Here is an 8,307-nt window from a genome sequence, read left to right on the forward strand (position 1 = left end):
AAGACATCAGTCAGGAAGTTGAAGCTTGGTCACAAATGGGTCTTCCAAATGGACAATGACCCCAAGCATACTTCCAAAGTTGTGGCAAAATGTCTTAAGAACAACAAAGTCAAGGTATTGGAGTGGCCATCACAAAGCCCTGACCTCAATCCCATAGAACATTTGTTGGCAGAACTGAAAAAGTGTTTGCGAGCAAGGAGGCCTACAATCCTGACTCAGTTACACCAGCTCTGTCAGGAGGAATGGGCCAACTTATTGTGGGAAGCTTGTGGAAGGCTACCCGAAACGTTTGACCCAAGTTGAACAATTTAAAGGCAATGCTACCAATTACTAATTGAATGTAATGCAAACTTCTGACCCACTGAGAACGTGATAAAAGAAATTCAAGCTGAAATAAAATATTCTCTCTAATATTATTCTGACATTTCACATTCTTAAAATAAAGTGGTGATCCTAACTGACCTAAGACAGGGAATTTGTACTAGGATTAAATATCAGGAAAAGTGAAAAACTGAGTTTAAAAGTATTTGGCTAAGGTGTATGTAAACTTCAGATGGGGGCGGCAGCGTAGCCTAGTTGTTAGAGCGTTGGACTAGTAACTGAAAGGTTGCAAGATCAAATCCCCAAGCTGACAAGGTACAAATCTGTCATTCTGCCCCTAAACAAGGCAGTTAACCCACTGTTCCGAGGCCGTCATTGAAAATAAGATTTTTTCTTAACTGACTTGCCTAGTTAAATAAAGGTAAAAAAAAAAAAAATGTAACTCACAAATAAATGAGTGAATAACCCCCCCCCCCCCCCTCTCAGAGCATTATGGACCTGAACAACCTCTAAATTACATTGTACTTACATTGTACATTGTACTACAATTCTCCACCCTTCTCCCACCAAGGTTTGCACTTGCACTCTCCCCGAAGCCTTGGACTAGGGTAAGCAATGGAGGGAGGGACTTTCGACTGTTGTTAAATCCATCCACACTTTGGGAGAAAGGGTGTAGAATTGGGTCACACAATGGTATGAAATATTCATAGGGACCTCAGTGCAGCAGGTTCAGAGCTTCGAGTTCCTTGGTGTCCACATCACCAACAAACTTACATGGTCCAAACACACCAAGAGAGTCGTGAAGAGGGCACGACAAAACATATTCCCCCTCAGGAGACTGAAAAGATTTGGCATGGGTCCTCAGATCCTCAAAAGGTTCTACCGCTGCACCATCGAGAGCATCCTGGCTGGTTGCATCACCGCCTGGTATGGCAACTGCTCGGACTCCAACCGCAAGGCACTACAGAGGGTAGTGTGAACGGCCCAGTACATCACTGGGGCCAGAACCTCTATTGTGTCAGGGGAATGCCTTAAAAATTGTCAAAGACTCCAGCCACCCTAGTCATAGACTATTCTCTCTGCTACCGCACGATAAGCGGTACCGGAGCGTCAAGTCTAGGTCCAAGAGGCTTCTAAACAGCTTCTACTCTCAAGCCATAAGACTCCTGAACATCTAGTCAAATGGCTTCCCAGACTATCCACATTTCCCTCCCCCCCCTCCCCTCCCCTCTCCACACCACTGCCACTCTGTTGTCAACGATGCATATTCACTTGAATTAACTCTACCAACATGTACATACTACCTGATCTAACCGATGCCCCCACACATTGACTCTGTACCGGTACCCCCCCTGTATATAGTCTCTACATTGACTCTGTACCGGCACCCCCGTATATAGCCTCCACATTGACTCTGTACCGGTACCCCCCCTGTATATAGCCTCCACATAGACTCTGTACCGGTACCCCCTGTATATAGCCTCCACATAGACTCTGTACCGGTACCCCCTGTATATAGTCTCCACATTGACTCTGTACCGGTACCCCCCCTGTATATAGCCTCCACATAGACTCTGTACCGGTACCCCCTGTATATAGCCTCCACATAGACTCTGTACCGGTACCCCCTGTATATAGTCTCCACATAGACTCTGTACCGGTCCCCCCCCTGTATATAGTCTCCACATAGACTCTGTACCGGTACCCCCCCTGTATATAGTCTCCACATTGACTCTGTACCGGTACCCCCTGTATATAGTCTCCACATAGACTCTGTACCGGTCCCCCCCCTGTATATAGTCTCCACATAGACTCTGTACCGGTCCCCCCCCTGTATATAGTCTCCACATAGACTCTGTACCGGTACCCCCCCTGTATATAGTCTCCACATTGACTCTGTACCGGTACCCCCCCTGTATATAGTCTCCACATTGACTCTGTACCGGTACCCCCTGTATATGTTGTAATTTTTTACTGTTGCTCTTTAATTACTTGTTACTTATATCTCTTATTCTTATCCATATATTTCTTAACTGAACTGTCTGTTAGGGGCTCTTAAGTAAGCATTTCACTGTTGTATTCGGCGCATGTGACTAATAAAATTTGATTTAATTTGACCTTCTTCCAGGAAAGTTTCAGAGACGAGACAATCTGTGTCCTGACTATGAGTGGCATGTTGCTTTCACAGCATCTGGGGAAGAAATGACGTGATGCTAACATGACGCAGAGATGTAATTCAGATGCTGTATGTGTAGAAAACCTGGATATAAACCCTCCCTCCCTCCCTCCCTCCCTCCCTCCCTCCCTCCGACCCTCTCCTCGCCCCTCCCTCCCTCCCTCCCTCCCTCCCTCCTTCCCCTCCCTCCCTCCCTCCCTCCCTCCCTCCCTCCCTCCCTCCCTCCCTCCCTCCCTCCCTCCCTCCCTCCCTCCCTCCCTCCCTCCCTCTTCTCTCTGACCCTCCTTCCCCTCCCACCCTCCCTCCCTCCCTCCCTCATACAGTATGATTATAGCTAAGCCCCTCACCCTTTCTTGAAATGATGACATCCTGTCTTGTGTCCTACTGTGCCACCAAGGAGAAGAAATGACCTCATACTCCAGCCCTTCATTCACTTCAACATGGTAACCTACTATCACGACTGGCATCTTTTTTCAAACAATAGCTGTTATATAGCACCAAGGGAAGGAATTACCTCATTCTTAGGCTACATGACCGTACAATGACAGATATGAATAATGATTGTATGGTATCTAGGCCCCTCACCCCTTCTGGCTGTGTTGGGGATTCAGCTTTAAAATACAGTATGTGATTAGTGATTGTGGTATACAGTCCCAGCCCCAGTCACAGTCACAGGCCCTACTGCAGTCACAGCCCTGGTCACAACCCCGGTCCCAGTCCCAGTCACATTCACAGCCCCGGTCTCAGCCCCAGTCACAGCCCCAGTCCAATTTACAGTCCCAGTCACATCCCAGTCCAATTCACAGCCCCAGTCACAGTCACAGCACCAGTCCAATTTACAGTCACAGTCACATCCCAGTCCAATTCACAGCCCCAGTCACAGTCACAGCCCCAGTCCCAGTCCAATTTACAGTCACAGTCACATCCCAGTCACATTCACAGTCCCAGTCACAGCCCCAGTCACAGACACAGACACGGTCCCAGACATAGCCCCAGTCCAATTCACAGTCTCAGTCCCAGCCCCAGTCATAGTCACAGACACGGTCCAAGACATAGCCCCAGTCCAATTCACAGCCCCAGTCACAGCCCCAGTCCAATTTACAGTCCCAGTCACAGTCACATCCCAGTCCAATTCACAGCCCCAGTCACAGTCACAGCCCCAGTCCCAGACATAGCCCCAGTCCAATTCACAGCCCCAGTCCCAGACATAGCCCCAGTCCAATTCACAGCCCCAGTCACAGTCACAGCCCCAGTCCCAGACATAGCCCCAGTCCAATTCACAGCCCCAGTCCCAGACATAGCCCCAGTCCAATTCACAGTCACAGTCACAGCCCCAGTCCAATTCACAGTCCCAGTCACAGCCCCAGTCACAGACACAGACACGGTCCCAGACATAGCCCCAGTCCAATTCACAGTCCCAGTCCCAGCCCCAGTCATAGTCACAGACACGGTCCCAGACATAGCCCCAGTCCAATTCACAGTCCCAGTCCCAGCCCCAGTCATAGTCACAGACACGGTCCCAGACATAGCCCCAGTCCAATTCACAGTCCCAGTCACAGCCCCAGTCATAGTCACAGACACGGTCCCAGACATAGCCCCAGTCCAATTCACAGTCCCAGTCCCAGCCCCAGTCATAGTCACAGACACGGTCCCAGACATAGCCCCAGTCCAATTCACAGTCCCAGTCCCAGCCCCAGTCATAGTCACAGACACGGTCCCAGACATAGCCCCAGTCCAATTCACAGTACCAGTCACAGCCCCAGTCCAATTCACAGTCCCAGTCACAGCCCCAGTCACAGACACAGACCCAGTCAGTCCCATTCCCAGCCCCAGTTACAGCCCCAGTCCCAGTCCCATTCACAGTCCTAGTCCCAGTCCCAGCCCCATTCACAGCCAGTCCTAGTCCCAGTCCCAGTCCCAGCCCCAGTCCTAGTCCCAGTCCCAGTCCCAGCCCCAGTCCTAGTCCTAGTCCCAGTCCTAGTCCCAGTCCCAGCCCCATTCACAGCCACAGTCCTAGTCCCAGTCCTAGTCCCAGTCCCACTCCTAGCCCCAGTCCAGCCCCAGCTCCATTCACAGGCCCAGGCCCCTCACCCATCCTGGCTGTGGTGATTCAGCTTTACTCTCTATGAGTAGTTATTGTTTGGCAACCAGAGCCTCAACCCCTCACCCTGTGGTCCTGGTCCATTCAGTGGCTCATGTTCAGTAGAATAGTGTGAGAGGGGAAGTGGATCTGACGGACAGGAAGTGGATCGGACGGACAGGAAGTGAACAGGAAGCAGAGAGGCCTGATAGTGGAGTAACACAGGGAATGGCTGTGGAGGATTTTCCACCAGGTCGCACGCGCACACACACACACACACACACACACACACACACACACACACACACACACACACACAAACACAAACACACCCCCACACACACAAACAGACCCCCACACACAAACAGACCCCCACACAGATACACACACGCACACACACACACACACACACACACACACACACACATATATGGGTCCAAAATGCCACCAAATCTATCCCACTGTTGAAGTGATCATCAACAGAGCTCCACAGTCAACAACAGTAGCCTCGAATCAATGGATCGCTACAGATCTGGTGTTGACGTAGTCGTCTTCTAATTTTCGACCCTGTGGCACCATGCCAGCTGGGGTAGATGGAGTCAAGACCTCTACCTCCAGATCTCCCTCTTCCCTCATCCACAGCTTTCTCATTTGTTCCTGCAGCTCGGAGGAAGTCGAGGTAGTGACAGCGTTCCCCCCCCCCCTTGGCAAACAACATGGAAGGGCATAAGGAGGACAGAGGTCACCAGAGATGCTACGAGTGTTTTTTTTTAACAATGGGGTTGTTATTCAGTTTCTCCCATCCCTCATCTGAGCCCGTATTCCCATTGGTGTTTAGGGGGGAGGACAGTCAGAGGCGTGACCGACGTGTTTGTCTCGGGCCGTTACGTGGAGGAGCTAGAGGTAGGCGTGGCTGATTTGTTTGTCTGAGACTGGGAGGGGTCTTGTTTTCCTTCTGCTGTTGTTCCCCATGCAGACCCTCCTGTACATAGCACATCCCATTAGTAGTGGCCCCGTAGACACACACACACACACACACACACACATACACACACACACACACACACACACACACACACACACACACACACACACACAGACAGACAGACCCAGGAGAAAAAACAATGCTGAGAAGACCTTGCCTCTCTTCCTATGCGGTGGTCGTTAGGGAAATGGAAAGGGTGTTCTGTGTCCCTACTGCTGCTAATGACAGTCTGTTTTTATAGAGGTTCAGAGGCTTCATTAACTAACGTTGTGTTGTTGTTTTTTTAAATCAGGGCCTTATCATGGTAGGTCTAATACGATGCTCCACACTTCAACTCTTCAATTCTCCTTCCTAACTACTGGCTGTAACAATATAGTACATTGGTTGTGTATATATGATTGTATTCATGTCATGTGGTTTTTTTCTTAAAAACACCATTGTTGGTTAAGGTCTTGTAAGTAAGCATTTCTCTGTAAGGTCTACTACACCTGTTATATTCGGGGCATGTGACAAATACAATTTGATTTGATTGAAATCAATGAGGGATCATAGCTTTCACCTGAATTCACCTGGATTCACCTGGAACTCTGTGTATGTTGGAGGTAGTCTGCGTTGTTGAATTATATATCTACGGTCTGCACAATTATTGGTGGACTATATTTATCCTCCTATCCTGACACACATACACACACACACACACACACACACACACACACACACACACACACACACACACACACACACACACACACACACACACACACACACACACACACACACACACACACACACACACACACACACAAAGAGAAGTACTCAAGTCGTAATCATTCTCCTGTTAGTGTTGATAAGATCTAGGGGGTCTCCCAGCTAGACACATAAAGGAAATGTTTCAGCTCCGAGTCATTCCCCATCATGATTTAAAAAGCACCTCACGACTGTTGTTTTGTTGTTGTTTTGTTTAATAGCCAATGTCACCTGTTATTGCGATGTGATAACTCTTTCCTGTTGTAAAATCAAAGGTTGTTCATGTACAATATGTGATATCTATCCTATAATTTGAAGATATACAGATGGAGGATCTTAATTTGAGCCAGTTTGCTACAGCAGGAAAATAATCCTGCAGCAAGAGGAAATGTGATTTACTCTGTGGAATATAAATAATGGAAATTTTTTTGTAAGAGAAAATAAAGTTTGAAATGTCAAAATTCTCCGTAATAAAGTGATCAAATTAAGATCCTACATCTGTGTGGATGTCGCGTGGTGTGTTTTTACTTCTACTTCCGCAGAAATGCCTTTTACCTGTGATGTAATTGTGTGTTGTATGTCACAGCACACGCATGTTGTATGTGACAATATCATGCCTGTGTTACAGACACGCAGTGTGTGATGTGCTGTGATGTGCTCTGATGTGATGTGATGTGCTGAGATGTGCTGTGCTGTGCTGTGATGTGCTGTGCTGTGCTGTGATGTGCTGTGCTGTGCTGTGATGTGCTGTGCTGTGATGTGCTGTGCTGTGATGTGCTGTGATGTGCTGTGCTGTGATGTGCTGTGCTGTGCTGTGATATGATGTGCTGTGCTGTGATGTGCTGTGCTGTGCTGTGATGTGCTGTGATGTGATGTGATGTGATGTGCTGTGCTGTGATGTGCTGTGCTGTGATGTGCTGTGATGTGATGTGGTGTGATGTGCTGTGCTGTGCTGTGATGTGCTGTAATGTGATGTGCTGTGATATGCTGTTCTGTTATGTGCTTGGGTGGGGATTAGAGGGACCATACTTAAATTCACACAGAACACCAGATAAGACAGGGTAATTACACCAGATATAACAGACTGACCCTATCCCCCCGGCACATAGACTATTGCAGCATAGATACTGGAGACAGAGATAAGGATGGGTTGGGGGAAACTGTGTCCACAGACAGGGCCGACCAGGCAGGATATAACCCCACCCACTTTGCCAAAGCACAGCCCCCACACCACTAGAGGGATATCTCTCAATCATAGGACCTACTGAAGAGATGAGTCTTCAGTAAAGACCTCTTAAGGATTAACCTTCATTTTTTCAAATTTCGCCTAAAATGACATAGGCAAATCTAACTGCCTGTAGCTCGGGCCCTGAAGAAAGGATATGCATATTATTGGTAATATTTGAAAGGAAACACTTTGAAGTTTATGGAAATGTGAAAGGAATGCAGGAGAATATAACACAATAGATCTGGTAAAAGATAATACGAAGAAAAAAACAACCGTTCTTTTGTATTTTTTATACCATCATCTTTGAAATGCAAGAGAAAGTCCATAATGTATTATTCAAGCCCAGGTGCAATTTAGATTTTACTAGATGGCATCAGTGTATGTGCAATGTTTTAGACTGATCCAATGAATCATTGTATTTCTGTTCAAAATGTTGTGTCAAGACTGCCCAAATGTGCCAAATTTGTTTATTAATAACTTTTCATGTTCAAAATTGTGCACTCTCCTCAAACAATAGCATGGTATTCTTTCACTGTAATAGCTACTGTAAATTTGAAAGTGCAGTTAGATTAACAAGAATGTAAGCTTTCTGCCAATATCAGATATGTCTCTCATATCAGATATGTCTCGCGTCTCTCACATGCATAGGCAGACTAGTCCATAAAAATGGAGCTATATAGGAGAAAGCCCTGCCTCCAGCTGTGTGCTTATAAATTCTAGGGACAATAAGGAGGCCTGCATCTTTTGACCGTAGTGTACATGTAGGTCTG

The sequence above is a fragment of the Oncorhynchus mykiss genome, chromosome 4 (genome assembly GCF_013265735.2).
Source record: "Oncorhynchus mykiss isolate Arlee chromosome 4, USDA_OmykA_1.1, whole genome shotgun sequence".
NCBI lineage: Eukaryota > Metazoa > Chordata > Actinopteri > Salmoniformes > Salmonidae > Oncorhynchus > Oncorhynchus mykiss.